The following is a 21,538-nucleotide window of genomic DNA, read 5'->3' as shown; positions in this document are numbered from 1 at the left end:
TATTTACCACAGAAAAACGTATTCGGTAACCATGAACTCATTAGTCAGCTAAAAAAAAACTCTTTGAAACTTCTTTGATATTTAATTTGTTTGAATAAATCCGTCAAGTATTTGTGACAACCACCATTTAAATGTTTATATTTCAAAAAACGAATTGGAGTAGAAATATAATTATGTAATTTAAAGTTAAAGTTAGTATTATAACTTTAATGTTACCAAAACTTTGAGTATATTTTAAGTGTTTGTATACAAATCAACAAATTTTAACTTCCATGTTATTGACTCTCAGGTATAATTTACAGCATTAGTTGAGAGATTTAGTTTTTCCTTGAGAAAATTTGTCATTTGCTGTACCTAATATATATCCAAAATAATCAGTGTTGAATCAGATCGAATCGAAATCTGAATCGAATTAAATCGCAAGCTTGTGAAGGATAATCGAATCGGATTGTGAAATTTGTCACAACCCAGCCCTATTAGCCATATAATATATGTACCCCCCCCCACCACACACACAGACAGACAGACAAACAAACAAACACTGTGTCCTTTCCCTTCGCACTGATGGTACTCAATTCTTTCCAAGGTTGGCAGGTACAGAAATCGTCTTTCTGACAATGTGTGAATCCCCTTGGACTTCTTTTCTTATTGTAGTATACATCTTATTGTGCTTAAAGTTTAAAACCAGTTGTACATTTAAACTGACAAGACTTAAAAACATGATAAACTTTTTTTAATTATCCTTAACGTTTTCATATTTATCCCCTGCATTCACTTCAGACAAGCAAACTGTTTACATCAATACCTTCACAAGGTGGAAACTTTGACCAGAAAAAATCTAATTTGATTCTCTGTGCTTATAGCCATATGAGTTTTCAAAAGTTGCTGCCTTTAGCCAGACTCAGGAGGACCGCTTAACATCCTACTACATCCTACTATACTAATGGAGCTAGTATTGTGGTGGAATGGTGTCTCAGTTTCATTGGCCTGATAATGCCATTGGATGGGACATGGAGTGGTTCCTACAGAAGCTAAGCTTATCAATAATGTAGATGTCTTCGAAGAGGAGCAGAGATCAGCTTTTGCTACTGTATTACATGGCTTTTCACAGTCTCTGGCTCTTCCTCTTGCTGCTAAGAAGATAGTGTCAGGTTCCTCTGAAGGTGCATGGGACAGATAGGATAGCTGAATTTAATTTGCCTAGCTAAGATATTACAATAAACTGCTGTTGCTGATATTTGACACCATACTCTGCTTTCGGTATCATCAAACCATTGTTATGAATGTCTGCTTTCAAACGCAGATGGGAGACACTAGAGAAGCCTTGTGCACATCTTTAGCTCCCAGTTTCCTTGAATAAGCTGGGTGTGCAAAGCATGCTTGTGTATTTTTTTCCCTCATAACTTCTGTGTCCACTACTGTCCACAGGTCCCCAGCGATTGTGAGCATTCTGCTTTGTCTTCAGTATTCAGACAGGGCATCATGGCCGCAGTCAGACATGTAGTGAGATAAGAGAGGCACTTTGTGGCATAGGGCGGGGGAGGGGAGCTCCCGCGGCCTGATTTCCCACATAAATGGAGCTGACTGAATTGTGGAAATGGTGGCGCTTCCTGTAATCCGATCCCCTGGGGAACAGCACAGAAAGAACGGGCTGCAAACAGAAGAGAGGTGGGATAAAGGATGGCTGTGCCCTCAGGCTTGCATTAAAGCACTCGTCTCCACCTTAATTCCACAATGCCCATTGCCCCATATAGGTCTACGTGCTCACAAAAGCCACAGGCCCGGCCACGGACCCACAACAACAACCTGGACCAAAGCAACTTTTTTTTCCTTTCATCCATGCAGCTGTTCTAGCATTGGCGTATATAAAACCGCTCCCTTCTTGCCTAGTTCTGTGCCTATGTGTAGCTTCAGTTGTTGACTATCCTTGCATGAAATGCTTGTGGTTGAAGTGCTTTTCATGTAACGTGATGTGGGGACGATTTTTGTCCTTTTCTCAGAGGACATTTAATCTCCAAAGTACATCAGACATGCATTGCGGCTTCGAGTGCAGGAAATGCATTCTCTGTAGAGCCACTGACTCCATAGCATGTGGGAATGGTTTTGGTGATCTTGAGTTTGATTGCTGTTGATGTTTCCATGTGTTTATCTGTTCAGATGTGTGCTTTGAGGCCCTCTGCCAGCCATTTGCATCAGAACTACTAATGGACTAGAGCACCTCAGAACAGTGGTTTCCCTCACCTCTCTCTCTGCAGCAGCCCCCCCCCCCCCCAGTTCTCATGACATCATCTCACGTTTGTTTGCTCTAATACATTAAAAATTATTGTATTACACAAATAGAGCTATTAATAAATTTACTTATTTATTTTTTGATATTTCATGATATTTGGTCAAATGACTGGTTGTTGTGAGGGTCATACTTGGTTGTTAAGGTAATGTGAATGAATATTATCCAGTTTGAAAATGAATGGACTTTGCCTTACTCTTTACAGGCTTAGATCAGTTTTCTAAAGCTCATTGAGGTTGGTTTTGCAGGAGATGATGGGTGTGTTGACGGGCTAAGAAGTGATGCTTGGAAATCTCATCTGAACCCATATTTTTTATTTCTTTATTTTTCATATTAAGGTATTCTTTGTAATTTATTTGTAATGCAGTAGATTTGCCCTTACTGATCAGAGTACTTCATTTTTAAAAGACTTTTCGCTTGGTCATTTGCTCTTTAAATGGCACTTAAACACCTGAAGACAAAATGTTATTAATTTTTTTGTCTTCAGGTGTTTAAGTGCCATTTAAAGAGCAAATGACCAAGCGAAAAGTCTTTCAAAAATGAATATATTTATTTTATTTTATTTATTTTTTTATTTATTTTTTTTAAGTGTGACTTGGTTTTACCCTTCTGGAGTTGTTTGAATTGTGAAAAGTGACCATTTCATAGCATTATGTATCCAGACTGAATTAGGGCTGTGCAATTAATCACATGCGATTGTCATGCATGTATATGTATATAGTAGTAAATCTTCATCACTTGCTTTCAGAAGGAGCGGCATTTACTACACAGAGCCGTAGTTCACTGACAATTAGGTAATATCGTGTTCATTGTCACAGATCGAATTGCCTGAAATAAATACCGGTAAAAGTCGATTCGCGGCTTTTGAGAATTGATATCGAATCGACGTCATTTAAAAAAAAGATTAATTGAAAAATCTATTTTTTTTTGCCCAGCCCTAATGCCTAAAATTGATAAAAAGGATATAAATAATATTAATTTGCGAGTTAAGTGAGATCGCCACTGGCAACTACATAAATTTACATATTATGATTTTAAAAACTTGCATTTAATGCTTGTTTTCCTGATTGTTTTGCGATTAATATGGCTTCTTATCAAGGTCTTTAGTCTATATGCTGTTTTGTTCATGTGTGAATTTCATATTATTTCTAGCACACTTCCTGTCCAGTAATCACAATAAGCTTTGTGCTCTGTTGCCTTTTAATAAGCAAAGCATCAGCTTTACAATGCTGCCAAATTCATAATGAAATTCATACAATCAATACTGTTTTCAGGCTCCTTAAAGCGGCATGAGCGATCGCTTTAGTGCCTTAGTTGAAGCGACATGTGAACCTATCTTTCTCTTTACTACTGTAGTATGAAATAAACATGCATGGACATCAAAAGGTATATTATACGATAACTTACAGTACAATTTACTGGAATGTGTCGTAATTGCTCATTCAGTATTTCAAACTGTGGAAAACGAGTAGCCTAATGTTTGTAAACAATGGCACATAACAATCATTTACCTCAGAATAACCATTCAGCATCCATAAGCTCTTTAGTCAGCTAGAAAAAAAAAAGAAGAAATGATACACTATATTGCATATTCATATTTTTACTTAACCTGTTGTCTACATAAGAATGCAAGGAGCTAAAAATATTCAATACCTCCTATATAATTGCATTTTACTTATGAAGAAAAACAGACTGTATGTGTGCAAGACACATGACAACATTTATAGGATGCTTTGCGGAGGAGCCCAAACTACACTCAAGGGCCAAGTGATGCCGACATAATTAGTGTATGTGATATCGGCACAGATTCTGTGTAATAAACAATTCTTTGACTGAATATAATTCTCAAGTTGGAAAAGATGTTTAATTCCCATTTGAAGTGAACCTTAGTTCCCTGGACATCTACAAGATGGATTAAAATTCTGATAAAGACTAAAAAAGATGAGACATAAACACATGACAGCATGACTGAAATGTTTATTCTGTGGCACTTAAAAAATAATTTGGCGCCTAATTTTGTTTGTTGTAGGAGCCAATGGCTCCTTAATCAACTTTTATTTTATTTGTTTTTGTCTGGAGCCTTGCTTTAACATATTTTAAAGCTTAGGTTGATTTTATTTTATTATTTCTTTCCTGTATGCGTTAAACCTGTTGATCTTTAACTGGGTCTCCTTGTTTTGCCTGTTTTGATATAGTGTTCATAGCCTGATGGTCAGGATGTGGCAAGCTTGGCAGGTCCATCCTCTGCTGTAACGTTTCTTTCCTTTGCTAGAAAGAATTGTGAAAGCATTCTCTTTCACCTGCACTAATAAACAGCCCATTTGACTGGTGATTTAAAGGCCTTTAGCCTCCCTCAGTCCTAGAGTTTCCTTTTAGGGTCAACAGAGCATGACTCGAACAACAGGACAGGAGAGATTGAGAGAGAGAGAGAGAGAGAGAGAGAGAGAGAGAAAGTCTCACCACTACCATCTAATGAACACAGTAAACTGGTCTGGGAAGCTTAAAATATAAAGGACTACTTCTGTTCTACCTGATCTCAAACTGGTTTTGTCAAACACTTCAGTTAAGTGACTTCTTTCTTTGCAATTTCTTTGCAAAGGTTTTATATGTTCTAAATGACTTAAGCATATCTTCTTATACCCTGGTGGTCTTTCAAGCCAGATGCTTATGGTGGGTTTAACAATGGCTAGTTGATTTGTGTATGAGCAGGCAGCTGAGCTACTCTTGTTCTCGTTATTCTGAGGATTTTCTTGGTAAGATTACAGTCTCATTTTGAAGCCCCATTAAGAGGGAGTTCTCTCCACTCAGGATTAATCCGATCTGGCACATTCCTGCTGGGAGAATCCTCAGGGTTCTGATCCTCCCAGACACCCCATCTGAGTGAGGACTGCCCTTAATATGGAGTGACCGGAGGGGGCCTTTGACACTCAGTTCTATACTCTAGTCAGCTGATCAAATTTATGCCGCTTTTACACTGCATGGTATGGTACGACACGGCACGGCTTGCTTTTGGGGGGTTTTCCAGTGTTTACAGTACCTGGTACTTTTTTCAGTACCACCTTAGCTGAGGTTTCAAGCTAGCTGTACCATAACCAAAATGTGATGTGTAAACCCTGCTGACTACTGATTGGCTGGAGAGAATGGTCACTACCTGCGTCATTGAACTTGCACCATGAAACACTAGACCCTCTAGATTAAATTCGGCAAAGCCAGCGAGGATGGAACGCAACTTTTTTTGAATGAGCGCACCTTTGAATGAACGCAACGCTTTTGAATGAGCGCAACAACAAAATAATGGCTGTTTCTTGGTCTGTTGAGGAAGTACAGACGTTCCTCTCGTTGATAGCCGAGGAGCGGATCCAGCGAGAGCTTGATCGGACGATGTGGACTTAAAAAAGGTTTTCAGGAGGTCACGGCAGTAGAGGCGGCGCAACTATAACTACATGTCTGTAATTCCACCCAATTTAAAGTGGTACTAAACTGCAGTGCCGAGCCGTACCGTGCAGTGGAAAAGTGCCATTAGTATCTTTTTGAAGATGCGTAACGTGTTTTGCATATTTGTTCTACAAATGATGGTACTTCTAATTGTGTAGATTGTTGAAAAGTGGTGTGCTGATGTTTTTCGAAGTGATCTAGCTTGAATTTTTTGCCTGCCAGTTGATAAAATATGCAAAATAACCCTGTAAGCTTACATTGAAGGAGGTCTTATGAGTTTTCTCACGATTTATTTTATGACATTATGGTTGATGTTCTAAATCTTTTCTGTTTTTATTTGTTGTTTTATTTTTGGCAGAATGGTAGAATGAGGGTTAGAGTGCTGCAGGGATGGTGTATATTTGTAGGCCAAAGCACTGGAACGAGTTAGCATTTTAGCACTTATGGTTTTATTGTCTCAAAGTCAATAGGTGAAATGCCTGGAATGAGGTCTGTGGATAACACAAGCTTAAGATGTTTTTATATTTTATTTTAGAGCATACAACATGATAGTACGGAGCCCCTCTGGTCCCACTTTGGCAAAAAAAAAAAAAAACTTATCTTGTGGCCTCAAGATACTAACTCGTGGCCTCAAGATACTAACTCGTGGCCTCAAGATACTAACTCGTGGCCTCAAGATAAGTAACTCGTGGCCTCAAGATACTAACTCGTGGCCTCTCGTGGCCTCAAGATAAGTAACTCGTGGCCTCAAGATACTAACTCGTGGCCTCAAGATACTAACTCGTGGCCTCAAGATACTAACTCGTAGCCTCAAGATACTAACTCGTGGCCTCAAGATAAGTAACTCGTGGCCTCAAGATAAGTAACTCGTGGCCTCAAGATAGTGAAGTTTCCCTGTACTGTAGTACCCTGTACTGTAGTGCAATGTAAAACTTCACATTCTGTGCAATATTCTCTGTTTTAATATTCAGTGTAATATAGTTTGCTGCAGTTCTGCTTCGATTTATTTACTAGTACTGTTCATCACAATCAATTCAATTCTGTTAATACAGTAATGTAAATCTTGTAGGCTGCATATCCATAGTCCTTTTATAATTCTTCTTCATATTTTATAGCATATGTTTCTGAGGTTAAACAAAACCAAGTAATTGCAATGATACATAATACAACACTCGGTTAATCTTTGTAACGTAAATCTCCTCAGATGACATAGACGCCTGACAATTTTGTCTCGGTTACGTATGTAACCACGCAATTTCATACTTTGCAGTCACGTGACTACCATGGATCCCTGGCGGGCAACAAACGCTGACAAAATGCATCCAAGTGTGCATCCAATCGCACAACAACTATCTGCCATGCAGGCGACGATTGTTTACACCTCAAAACACCAACTTTTATATATTAAAACTGGAAACGTCCTGGCAAGATCCTATTAATTCATACTTTGCAAGTACTGTAACGTCATAAGTACTGGCTGGGAAATACCGGGAAATACACATAAATACATACAGCCAAACAGAGGTACCATGACCTAAGCCTAGAACGCCCTCTGCTGACGTTTTATAGTAGGCTACACGGACATGCTTTTCCAAAATGTGAAACACTTCAATAATTAATGAACCAGTCTGCACACTACTATAGGCTAACTTAAAATCAAAATCAGAAATACTTTATTGATCTTTATTGATATTGATAATTTGGGGGACAATTCTTGTGTCACAGTTGATGTGCACATCAAGACATTTAAAGGAATATAAATAATAATAGAAGTTGGTAAATAAACAAGTAGCCCATATACATGTAAAAAGTATAAATGGGTCAGTGACGTGCCGCACTGATTTGGACTTCCAGGAGCAATAAATATTATATATTTATATAAAATAGGTTTAAAATTATATATATGCTTTAATCTCACATCATTTGTCCTCCTCACTGTTCATAATTGTGTGAAAAATTCAAAAATAGGTAACTTTTAGACTATTAATGTGGTCAAACGTCATACGGTCAAACGGAATTCACTTAAAGTTATTTAAGACAATTGCATTTAAAATGATTAAAAATATTTAAAAATGATAAAATTTTTCATTTGGCATATTTTTTCAAGTCTTAAGATAAGCATATTAAAGTATCAGTAAGACAGACCTTTAAGAAATGTCATTAGTATCTAAAACAAATTGTTCCGCAAAGACACATTTTCCCTATGTCATATGGTAAAACAAAGTTTGGAAGCCATTTTGGAACTGAATATTAATGACTTAAGTCATGTGACATGTGTTGACATCACTCAGAGGACCCCTGAAGACCAGCCAAGTTGAAGGTAAGTTTAAGATTTTGCTCCCAAATTTCAGGTAATTTCACCTTTTCCAAGTGTGTTACCATGTGTCACAGATTTGGGTGTCATAGGGTCAAACGTCAAAAAAGGGTTTAATACATTTAAAATTTGAAAAAATATTGATTTACAGGTGAAATATAAAGTTAAAAGGTCAAGGTAAAGTGTAACGGTGGAAAGAGGTGGCCAAGCAACTGCCTGTTATAAATGACAAAGCATGAAACTGTCATAAGGGCAAACAAAAAATGTCATACGGACAAACGATTTTACCGTATGACATGTTGTTATACCATATGACACAGAGCATTTAACTGAATTATTTAGTTATGTCTTAATTGTTTTATCACATATATAGTTTTGTACAACTACTATGAATTAATATTAACATATATAATATATTTCTGCCTATTTCAAGCATTTTTTCACATTATTACAGATGCCTCTTTCTAGTAAGTAGAGGGGTGCACGTTTCCGTGCAAAGCAAAGGGCAGATCCTGCAGCTAGAGAGGAGAACCTAGCTAAGAGGAGGGAAAGGTATAACTGTGAGAGTATATGATGTCAGTAATGTCAGGATGTGCCAGTTTTGTCAGTATAGGCAGTATCTTATCTATAGAACTGAGTTGAAGTCAGCATCACAATGTTTCTGGAAAGTGGCTTTCATATATATAGATATATTATTCATGTGTGTGTGTGTGTGTGTGTGTGTGTGTGTGTGTGTGTGTGTGTGTGTATGCGTGTGTGTGTGTGTAAATATACATATATATATATATAAATGAATGTTTGTGTATTTGTATGCAGTGTTGGGGAAAGTTACTTTTTAAAAGTAATACATTACGATATTGCGTTACTCCTTAAAAAAGCAACTAATTACGTTACTTAGTTACTTTGTATGGTAAGTAATGTGTTCCTTTACTTTTGAGTTACTTTTTAAATCTGGCCAGGGCTCGCTTGTTCGTTTTTAATATAAAAAGTTCTTCTTTTATAAATGTAAAAGCCCTTTCACACCAAAAGTGAAATTAATACGCCTCAGGCTGAAGGAAATGTAAATTCACATCTGTACAGTAGAGGGCGATGCTCAAACAAATTGCATGAAAAATATGACGCAGGAAAAGAAACTTCAACACTATTCAGCAATGACAAAAATTAAACACAAATGTGTCATTTTTTCTAATTAGTATGGTTGAATTGGATCATCGAAAGTCAGTAACAAAGACATTGGTTAATAAAATGGGATTAAATACATAAATGATATTTGTCTTATTTAACATATTTAATTATTGCAGATTTGTATAATATTCTGAGTTTGCATTTGACTGTTTTTATTCATTTTGAGGAATACTGAATCTGTTTTTGTGCAGGTGAATGCATGTTCATGTTTAGTCTAGAACTACAGTAACTTCATATTCACACACAACGCTCTGCACGATTTCTCTCAACATGGCAGCACGAGAGCTGTCAGTCAATACATGGGAAACAAAGTAACTGGCAAAACAAACTCAAAAAATTAACTCAAAAATAAAAATCAAAACTAAAAATTAATACTTAACTTGAAAAATAAATTTAGAAAAGTAATCTGATTACGTAACTCACGTTACTTGTAATGCGTTACCCCCAACACTGTTTGTATGTACATTTATGAATAAATATCAATAAATTTACGTGTACACGCAGGCAACGGCAGAGGAAACATTCATTCTGAATTGGCCTACATCAATTTATCATATTAAAAATGCAATGAAACATTGAAATTGTACTATGTCATACAGTAAAACAAAATATGTCATATGGTAAAACATTGAATTTTAAAAGAAATAAAAATAAATACTTTGTTTGTTTACATGGTTCATGAAAATAATGGAGGAGAGCTAGTATGATATATATATATACATAACTTCAAGGCATTTTTGACTAATTTCTAGCAAAAAAATAGAACAAATGTCCATAGATGACATGCTGTAGTCGTTAAAAAACAAAATATGTAGTATTTGTGGTGTAGGTGTTTATATTTTGCAACTTGTTATAGAATACTTACAGATCAACTATTACATTCTTGGTTGTATTTAACCGTGTCATGAATATCAATATTAATTTATTTCTAAAAATCACTTCGTTTTACCGTATGACATTTTCAAGGAATGTATACAAAGAAACACATTAAAATGTCATATATTGTTATTTTTTATAAAGGGCACTTATAAAAACAAAAAAATATACACATAGATTTACACAAAAAATGCTAGATTTAATTTGTCTTTTCATTTTTATTTTTTTACTGTTTTGAAATTCTAAAACGTCACTGACCCAAATATATGCTATAAAATATGAAGAAGAATTATAAAGGACTATGGATATGCAGCCTACAAGATTTACATTACTGTATTAACAGAATTGAATTGATTGTGATGAACAGTACTAGTAAATAAATAGAAGCAGAACTGCAGCAAACTATATTACACTGAATATTAAAACAGAGAATATTGCACAGAATGTAAAGTATTACATTGCACTACAGTACAGGGTCCAGTTTAATAACAAAGGGTCCATGTGTCAGACACTTCACTATCTTGAGGCTACGAGTTAGTATCTTGAGACCACGAGTTAGTATCTTGAGGCCACGAGTTACTTATCTTGAGGCACGAGTTACTTATCTTGAGGCCACGAGTTACTTATCTTGAGGCCACGAGTTAGTATCTTGAGGCCACGAGTTAGTATCTTGAGGCCACGAGTTACGTATCTTGAGGCCACGAGTTACTTATCTTGAGGCCACGAGTTACTTATCTTGAGGCCACGAGTTACTTAGCTTGAGGCCACGAGTTACTTAGCTTGAGGCCACGAGTTACTTAGCTTGAGGCCACGAGTTACTTAGCTTGAGGCCACGAGTTACTTAGCTTGAGGCCACGAGTTAGTATCTTGAGGCCAGGAGTTACTTATCTTGAGGCCACGAGTTACTTATCTTGAGGCCACGAGTTAGTATCTTGAGGCCACAAGATAAGTTTTTTTTTTTTTTTTTTTGACAAAGTGGGACCAGAGGGGCTCCGTATGATAGTGTACCTGATTAACCACTCACATGTGAGCATGCTTTATGAAGGGCCACAACATAGAGCATATTGATAGCCGAAAGAGGCTATTTACACAGAATGCGTTTTGCATTTAAAAACACGAGATGCTGTGGAATAGGGGGGAAGCAATATTATTAATTTTTTTTAACTTGAGCACCCTGTTTTCAGAATGCTGTGTCGTTTGAGAAACTGCAAAAGATGCAAGACATGAGTGCAACGGTCAAAGATGTCAGTTAATTGCATGTTTACTTAAAAAAAAAACAATGGAAAACAGTGCAGTAAAATTTAAAAACATGAAAACAAATTCTATTCTATTTTCATTTCATCATTAAATTAACATAACAAAATGAAATGTTATTTTTTATTTTTAATTTTTTTTTACCATTTTTTGCCATATCGCCCAGCCCTAGTAAGAGTACAGTAGACATTGCTGTTAAGTAGGGCTGCACGATTGACAAAAATCATAATTATCGATTATTCCCTTGAAATTGTAATTGCGATTTATTAATTACGATTATCACAATTTACATTGAATGATGTTTATACCATGGTTTGATGCAACTGCATGCTGTATTTTTTTATGAAAATAAACAAGCTGAAAACACTCTAACTGAAAAGCCTTTAGTGTTTTTCTATATTATCAAGCCTCAAGCCTCAGATTGGTTTCTTTAAATTATAGATATAAAAAAAAAGTGAAAATATGAATGGTATTATAATGTTATACTGAAACTAAAACAATGGAAAACCCCTTAAGATAATATGTAGAAAAAAAAAACATATCTTAAGTGAGCAGAATAACAGAAGTTGACTTTGAACGATTTATTGCCGCTTTGTACGATTACGTAATTGTGGCATCCATAATTGTAATTGCGATTAGAAATTCGATTAATTGTGCAGACCTTCTGTCAAGCCTTGAATACCACTCTTGTTGCAGCTGTCATGAAACTGTTGCAGTGAGCTTGTGGTATAGCGTGACAGCAACATAGGAATGTGCCCATCGTGTCCCAGCACACCAGCTGTCCCAGAAATTGAGATTAACCCATTCCTAATAAATGGACCAAAAAACACAATGGGTGAATCCTCTTTGTGTTTTTTTTCTTGTCTAGTCTGGCCTTTCACATTCTGTGTGCTGAAATAAAGGAATCTGCATTGAGGAAATGACTCGGTTCATGTTTGAAAGGTGAAACATCAGTATTCAGGAGATTAATCTGTCTTTCATTTTGTTTCCACAGGATTCCTTGGACTTCACAGCCACATTTTAGCTGGATTTTAACCTTTCCCATCTGAAGACGGCCATGGAATCGGTAAATCCCTTCTTTCTTTCTTTCTTTTGCAGCTTGTACTGAATGTTTGACTGTTAGCGGCTAGTTCCTCGTTTTTGGTGCGACGGTTGGATTTTGAAACACTGAGGAAGCGTAACTGAGGCTGCAATGTCTGTCTGACTGCAGCTGGATGTTTGTGTTCTTTAGATATAGTAAATTATTTGCCGGTTTGATAATAGTGACTAGGCACTTGTGTTTCTTGCTTGTGTTAAATAGAGTATGTATGTTTGAACATGTAGCTTTTATTTGTGAATGTGATGCCATTGAGTTTGTTGGCACCCCTACTAGTACCAACAGGCAGGTGGACGGCTCAGCTCTGGAATGTGTGCATTAAGAGCTAGGCTTACTGCATGCCTGGGCCCTGTCTGCTGCCTGTTTTGTTAAGGGTTTTTGTTTTTGAGTGTGGATTTTGCCTCCTCTGTGTATATGTGTGCATAAAGGCTGTTGTGAAAATGGATCACTGCTTGCAGAGAACTCGCTTTCTCTAATCTAGAGCCCCACTCCAGCACGCAGCTCATGTGACCATGCTTCTTCAACATTAAGCAGTGGCAGCCTATGACAGTCTTTCCCCTATGGAAACAAGCAGACCCAAACTAGTAGAACAGATAATGTGGTGTTATGTACTGAGAAATGCTTAAGAATAGTTCACCCAAAAATCTAAATTCTGTTATCACTTGCTCACCTTTCAAATCAAGGCCTTCCTCCATGGGGCACATAATTTGATTTTAGGCAGCTGTTTTCCATACAGTGTGAATGATAGTATTATAACTTTTTGTTGAAATTTAAGTAATTATTTTCTAAAGGGGTAAATTGGACATTTCATCACAAGGTGATCTGACATCTTTTCACTTAGCATTAATGAATAACATTGATTCTTGTTCTTTTCCTCAGACTTTCTCTGTCAGATGTTTTCATAAGACTTACAAAACATTCTGTTTATCTCCTTTTGTGTTTCACTAAAGAAAGGCAGGGTTTAGAACAGATTTTAACTATTGAGTTAACTATTCCATGAAGTTTTGTATTTAGCATCATATTGCTACAGTTGTGAATGCTGTTTTCTCTCGGCATACAGGCTAGCAGAGTGCTAAAGATATATATATATCAGTCAAGTGCCTTTTTTTACACTCTGAAATGCTGATAATTTCCTCCAGTTTTTTGTTGTTGTCCCTGTGGAGCTCTGGCGCTCAGAGGTCTTTAGATGTTTACCTCTGAAATCAGACTATATCTGCTTACCGTCAGTGGAAACCAAGGAGACTGATCACAAAGCTCATTATGCCGGCAGCGCACTGTGTGTGTTTTCTTGCCCCCCAAACCCCTTCCACTTCTCCTCATGTGATGCCAGTCACATGGTTTCCAGGCACACCGAGCAGTAAATCAGAATCAGATTTTATTTTTAACCACTCTAAATCCACCGCCATGCTGATGGTTAGCAAATGCACTTGCTTTAGCCCTCTCTACCTCCAATTCCACTTGAACCTTGCGCACCACCTACCAAAGATCTGATCATATTTGCAGCATTATCTGCTGACTGCAAGAGGGGCGGTGTTTGGCAAGGCCACAGATGAAAGGAAGCCCTCTGCTCATTACAAGTGTGTTTTTCTTGTTCTCGCTGCTTTCAAGTGCAGCTCCATCCCTTGGTGAGATTTGTCTGCAGTACTCCAGTGGGGAAATGCAGCCTTGCCAGTCAAATTACATAACTCTCATAGCCAGGCTTGAGACAACTATAGAGGCTTTGTTCCTAAGTTACTCCTTCCCCTCTCGGCGGCCCACATGTTAATGTGGTATTGAAAGAGTCTGTGTGCTTCGAACAGGCCAAGCTCTGTGGTGAGAGAGCAGAAAACTTGCATCATTAACGTACACAATGGCATCATGCTCGGATGTGAGCACAGAGATTAGAGCAGCAATCAGTCACTTCCTGTGAAAGACAACTTTGGGTTGGGACTGGGATTTTTAAACTATGCTTCAGGGGCAGTGGGGCTTTCTCTGAATGTTGGGCAATGTCCTTTTTCTGATTGAGTTGTTTCAAGCCCGTCCATTATGGTGCTAATGAGCCAGGACAGCAGAAATGAGAAGTCTTGCTGTATAAGTGTGCCTGTAACACATGCAGCTGGTTGCTGTGCTTGGTGTATTGACACACATGCAATTCACATAATGATGGGAAAGTAGCGACTTTTTATTTTGCTTAGAACAACACATTTAAGCATTAACAGTGTTTGTACATGTAATAAGAATCTGTGTGATTAGGAGATTTGTGTGCACTAATATTCAAGATGGTCACACAAATTCACTGCAGTTCAACTGCACTCCAGTTGAAAGCTGCTTGATTTGAAAGTGATGTTTCATGCATATCGGCACCGTTGTAATTGGACTATTTTGCACACAGATTTTTGCTAATGTGACTGCACCTTTAAGGTGGAAAAGTTTGAAAGTATTTTATGGTTTAGTTATAAGTGGCAGTATGAGTCTCATTAATCTCAAAATTATTTGTTAGTACTCCATTCTGTGGACAAAAAAAAAAGGCATCTAATTTTGGTTGTTATAGGAGCCAGGGGCTCTTAGAGAATTTTTTTTGTTTTTGTGTTTTTGTCTGGAGCGCTGCTGCCTATTGATCTGGTTTCTGATTGGTTATGGTGCAGCTCATTTAATTTTCAGTCTCTCACTGTCACCTCAGCACTGTAATACACTCAGTTTAAATCAAGACACAGTGAGAACATTTCAGAGCTTAAGTTCAGTGCTTTAGTTTGTTTGTGGTTGAAGGTGTGGTCCACTTCCTCCGGGTTACATGTAGCACTTATGTGCAAGGAAGTGCAGCTCTAAACCCTTCTCTTCTAAACCTTCACTTGCCTCATCACTCATCTCCCATCTCTTTTGGCAAAGGAACAGACATGTCAATTTAGTAAATGAAGAGACACTCGTATCCAGAGTGATGTACTGCCAAGACTATAGAGCCAGTGTTTGTCCTTCTGCTTGTGTCCCACACTGATGGAGAACAGAAACTCTCTGAGACCCATGATGATGGGTGTCTCATGGTTCTCGGGAAGTTAAGATGAGGAACAAATCATCTGAGTGCTGTGGTTGGGACAGTGAAGGTTGTGATTTTTGGTATGTCAAACAGAGTTGCTTAGCCTATGTTTTTGTCCTTGGTCTAATCTTAAGATAAAAAACTAAACTAGATGGCATTTGTCTCAAGCTCCCTAATTTTTTTTTCTTGCAAACACCTGGTTTGTTGATACTCTGTGACTTAGGATTTGAGTTCCGTAGTTGTGTCTTCACAAGACACCTTGTTTTTGTGGTGCAGCCCTTAAAAGAAAATGACATTTTAGGTGTTTCCCTCAGGCCTAGTTGAGCCGCCAAAGGTCTTGAGCATCAGACCATGTTGCTGTGTTATGCATTTACACAGCATCAAATAAATACTAAGCCCACTTGACAGACAAGAGGCCCAATGAACTACAAAACCCAATGGAACAAATTAGAGTTTTATGTTCTAATCTGAGCCAAAGAGCCCTCCCATGGTGCCTCAGGGCAGTCATGATTTTAGCATGCTGGTTCAGCTGTATGGGGCTCCGGCACGGTGATTAAAGAACACTGAGAACTGCAGAGATTTTGCGTTGTTTTACATAGACGCCCTTTCAACTCAATCTGTGAGCAGTAATTGGATTCTTTGTTAATGTAATGTGTTTTATCTTTACTGTGTCAGTACAATGGAGGAAGTCCCTGTCTCTTTGCTAATATAGGAAGTGTATGAAATGTCAGCTGCTGGGTCTCCACAAAGCTGACTGTGGAGCAGAGGTTTTAAGTTTTGCACATGTGGTATTTCCAGAGAGATAGCAGTTAAAGGTATAGTTCACCCAAATATGTAAATTCTCTCTTCATTTTCTCACACTCAGGTCATTCCAAACCAGTATGAGTTTCTTTTTTTTCCTGTTGAACATAAAATAAGATATTTTGAAGAATGTGTGGTCCCCATTGACTTCCATAGTATGGAAAAAATGCTATAGCAGTCAGTGGGCACCATATATTGTTTTCTTATTCTATTTTTTTTTTTTTCTCCAAAATATCTTCTTTTTGTTTTATGAAGAAGAAAACAACTTATACAGGGTGGAAACAACTTGAGGGTTAGTAAATGATGACAGTATTTTTATTTGGGGTGAACTGTCCCTTTAAATGAACTGTTCCCAATAATCATTTGTCATAACAAATCAAAATTGCTTGGGTCAGCTGAAGTTACATTTGCTCTGTTAATAAAAGCTTGCATGTCAGTGTTTCTATTGCAGGTCATTTTTTTTCTTGAGAGAAAATAAAAGAACAATCATGCAAGCATAAATCTGAGCTTGTATATATGCACTCGTGCTCTCCACACCCCCTCCTTTTCATTCCTCAGTGACGTTTTGGTTTTCCCCCTGCTTCCTTGTATTTCTTTTTCTCTCCCTACATGCCATGCCCCTCAGTCTTGAATCATGGTCTCTGTGCTGTTAAAATGTTGTTGCTGGAAATGCAACGATTGCAGTTTTCTTGGCCGATTTGGATTGCTGAGTTATTTGTAAGTGTGACCTGCCGATTTAGATTTTCTTTCTAAGAACTGTAGCCTAATAGACATCATATACAAACAAAAATCGTCCTTTTTTTTCAATGCAAAATTTTTGTTTACATAATAGAAGAAATTACTAAATATTACAATTCCCCTTATCTGGACTAAGTTCAGATATTTTCTCACTCATTGTTATTATTTTATTATTATTATTATTATTATTATTATTATTATTATTATTAGTAGTAGTAGTAGTAGTAGTAGTAGTAGTAGTAGTAGTATGAAACTGATTACAAACCAGTTTTTTTATGAAGTCCTGCCCAACATTACTTGTCAATGTAATATTGTTTTCAATTTGAAATCCACTGTTTGCATGAGTAATATAGGTTGTGAACCCCATTTCATGACTGCCCTCACATTTATGATTGACAGCGCTTGAATAACCTGCATTAGAGTCTGGATTTCTTCACACACTTCACACACTTATTGACATCAAAACTAGTTGTCTGCTATGGTTGAGATCAGTCAAATCCACTGAATATTTCAACCAGTCATTTTGCTTATAGAATGTGCTTGATGCCTTTCACCTCTGTACTAACAGGTTTAACACTCCAAACAGGATAGCATGATTTTTTTTCACCTAACCGCTTAAGCACAGATCCCACCCCTCTGCTGATTTCCATGAATCCATGAATTCAATCCATGAGGTCTGAATTTTTTTGTTTTGTTTACAGAAGATTCATGCTATCTGTTAGGATGTGCTAGTGAATCTATACTGTTAGGGGTTAGTATTTGTTTAACAGTTATGTCAGCAATCAGTGCTGTGATTGACATAACCAGTTAAATCTTTAGAATCCATGGAGAATCAGAAATAAAGGTAAAGCAGCTGTCACTGGGGCGGTACCTTTTCAAAAGGTACACTTCTGTATGTCTACTTTAAGTACTAATATTGTACCCTTAAGTTACCAAAATGGAACCTTTAGGTACAAATATGTACCTCTTGAAAAGGTACCGCCCCAGTGACAGTTGTTGTACCTTTATTTCTGAGAGTGAGACTGGTTTGGGGAAAAAAAATTATGCAACAGGATCATAACCAAATTCTTGTGAATAGCAGCTTTACCACTGTTGGGCCAGTGCGAGCCAGTGCTTTAAATGGGCCGGGTGGGCCTAATAGGAGGGCTCCAAACTGCGACTAAAACAGTCGCATTTGCGACCATAAATATTAATTTGCGAGTGATGTTTTTGCTGAGGTCACCACTGGCGACTACCCGCCGAAAGCTCCTCAGGATTTAACTGCTAAAAAAGTTTTGTCAGCCAGAAGTGTTTTGTAGAGTCGGCGCGGCTCTTCAGGCATTCAGCCGGAACCAGCACGAGTGTTATTGCTATGGGTATATATTTACATGTTATAACTTAAAAATTTGAATGTAACGCCTTTTTTCCTAATTGTTTTGCGATCAAATATTTTGTTATGTTCACGTATTAAACTGAGATGATGCGCATCAAAGTTTTAGTGGAAAAAGAGAGTTTCAAAAAGTCCTCATCTCTGCCACACATCAGTGCTGACACACACAGTCTGATAAACGCAGCTCCGCTGTGCAGCGAGAGAGAAATGATGGAGACGTAAGAAGGGAAAGTGCAGAAAATACAGCGTCTGTTTCGTGCACAACTTAAACAAACTAGAACAGGTAAAGCTGTCAGCTGTGTGGATATTGGCAACATCGTTAACAATTCTCGTTTATAATAATTACTAATATGGCTTCTTGTAAACAAGATCTTGGTCTGTGTTCTTTTAATGCGTGAACTTCATTATTTGAAGTGCAACTGCCGTCCAATAATCGCAAAAAGCTCTGTGCTTTGTCACTTTTTAATAAAAAGTACCAGCTTTAAAATTATTCAGAATTCATAACGAAATTCAAACAATACAGTTTTGGCGCTCCTTAATGGGGCAGGCGCGGTCGCTTTAGCGCCTCAGTGACTGTAGATTTCAAGCTGGAAAAGACATTTAGTTCCCACTTTAAGTGAACCTTAGTTCCCAGGTCATCTACAAGATGGATTAAAATGCTGATAAAGTCAAGAAAAGATGAGACATAAACACATGACAGTATGATTGAAATGTAAATAAATAAATAATAATAATCGTAAAATAAATAAAACACGTTTATTCTGTGGCACCTAAAAAATTATTTGGCTCCTAAGTTTTTTTCTTATAGGAGCCAATGGCTCCTTACTCGATTTTTTTGTTTGGAGCCCTGAATAGCCTCGGACCTGTAGCGCTGAGCCCAAAATCACTATGAGTTTCCACCATAGGACCAGAAGCTCCGCAACGCTTCACTAAAACCCGCCCTTTACACGGATCTCTGGAGCAACGTCACGCAACCCCATCATTTCACCAACAAAGAGAAGTTATTAGAAAACTAATAAGTAAGTCACTGGAACTAGCGCAATCACAAAACGAACATGATAAAAGTGTCAATTTGTTTGTATGTTTTGTTAAAGATTTAAATCGAAAAGCATTGACTTTTTACAATAAAAAGTGATACATTGATCATAATGAATTAATTTATCACAATTAAAAATTACTCACAGAAATAAAGTGGTATGAACCGTTATTTCACAAAAGAGAGGGACACATAGTCGAGTCTGTTTCTGTTTTTGTGTAGTCACAATATACATTACGTTTAGAAAGAATGATAATTTCTATATTCTTTCCATCAAAAAAATGACCTGAGCTCCTGAACACAAACAATTATTATGATATTTTTTATGAGCTAAAGTCTCGAGATGAGACAGATAAAATGATAAAATACATGATTGTGATAGTCTGAATGAGAAGCTGACGTCTGATTTCTTCAAGCGGTCGTAGGCTATTTACCATATTTACTAATGGATAGCATGCATAGTCTTCTGTGATGCTTGTAAATATTTCTGCCTTGTATGGTGATCATAATCCACATCGGATCTCAAACAGAAGTTATTTCAAACACTCTCTGCTGTCTGAAAGTGAGTTTTGAGCTAAAATTATTGTAAAAGTCTTTAATGCTGGTGTTTGCTGTTAACTTTCTGAAAAGATCAGCAGCGCTGATGTTCTCCAGACGCGGAGAACCTCCGCCTTTGTTCATAACCACTCCTCCAGCCCCAGCTGGCCCGCTTTGGTCCAAGGAAGCATAACTGTTCCCAACTTAAAACTAACTTGTAGTATTTAATGTAAGACTGGGTGTTTTTCTAAATGGCAGGCAGTGACTTCTCACACCTTATTTGAGAGCTGTAATTGCAGAGCACCTATTTTAGAAGCAGCTCCGTGGATGCAGACCAGAAATGAAGGCTTGTTCTCCAGCATCTGACCATAATGACTTTGTTTTTTCATTGTTTAGGTTAGACAGGCTGTGGTTTGAGGAAGAAGTGTGGTTAACATTTTGTACAAATATCTGAAATCCAATGAAAGAGCTGATAGCTATTTTCAGTTGGCTTGTAATGGCACCAGGAGCAGGATCCATCCCCGTCTGCTAGGGCTGGTCATGCAGTCCTTTTTCTCAGCACAGTGCTCAGTGACCTTGCTGTCATGTGTCCCTCATCTAGTCTCAGGCCAACAGCACTCTTGAGATGGAGTGTCCTTGTTCACAACCCCTCAGTGTGCATGCATTTTTTTCTCTTCTCTTATTAGAGGCGTTGACCTTTTTGTTCACTGTGATATTTCCATGTGAAAACAAGAAATTGGGTGTGAGAAGCTGCTTGTTTCTTCAAATGTCCAGTGTCATGTTGTGTAAATATTGTCAATTTTTTTTGAATCTGCATATGGCTTTCAGTTTCACGTCTGTTCTATCAAAGCTCATGGCCAGAGCTATGCCATTGTCCTCACTAACTGGCATTAGCCTTGGCCTGGAACATAATCAGTGCTAGAATATGAACGCAAACACTTTGCTAAACAGTCTGTTGACACCACAATTCATAAAGCAACACAAAAACACTTTGCGTTGCCACAAAGGATGCTGTAGCAGATGTTATGCGTTCTTTCCATGGAAAACTTTATGTACAATAGGACTACGTGCAATGTGTTGGACATGCATTTTGGTTTGTGTTTTTGCATACATTATGGCCTTTTGATTTCTGTGATGTGAAAAACATCGTGGAATCCAGTCCTGAAAAAATATATGTATTTTTACTATATAATGCTGAATGTTGTGGAATTTTGCTAGTTTTCGGATGAATAATTCAAAATTAGATTTTCACACTGACTTATTTAATCTCATAACGTTGTCTGTATGGTTGGTTGCTGGCTGGTATGTTTTCCTATTGAATTGGGGTGGATCACATGAGCTCCCTGTCTGCACTACTAATCCTAGTCACTGCCTCAACTTTGTGCATTGTCAGTAGTCAGTGTCCTCTCGAATTGCCAACTTTTGTTGAAAATGAATCACTTCCGATTTCTTTGTTACTGCAAATCGTTCACACAATCTGTTGTGTTTCACCACTGCAGCAGATGAAAGGTTAGAAGTCAAGGAAGCATTTGGTGAATAAGCCCTGTTGTTCATCTAATCTACATTTTGTTTGGTCTCCGTATAGTGTAAAGTTTTCTTT

General features: G+C 37.5%; 1 protein-coding gene across 2 annotated transcripts in view; it reads left to right on the top strand.

The window, feature by feature from the left end:
• Positions 1-21,538, top strand: part of LOC109092881 (ankyrin repeat domain-containing protein 11-like) — a 129,578-nt gene that overhangs the window by 29,802 nt on the left and 78,238 nt on the right. For both annotated transcript variants that reach the window (XM_042760939.1, XM_042760938.1), the window contains exon 2: positions 12,346-12,417. The gene's annotated coding sequence lies outside the window, so the exon portion shown is untranslated. The remainder of the gene's footprint in view (positions 1-12,345; positions 12,418-21,538) is intronic.

This window comes from Cyprinus carpio, chromosome A7 (assembly GCF_018340385.1).
Source record: "Cyprinus carpio isolate SPL01 chromosome A7, ASM1834038v1, whole genome shotgun sequence".
NCBI lineage: Eukaryota > Metazoa > Chordata > Actinopteri > Cypriniformes > Cyprinidae > Cyprinus > Cyprinus carpio.
This window is presented reverse-complemented; position numbering and strand designations above follow the sequence as displayed.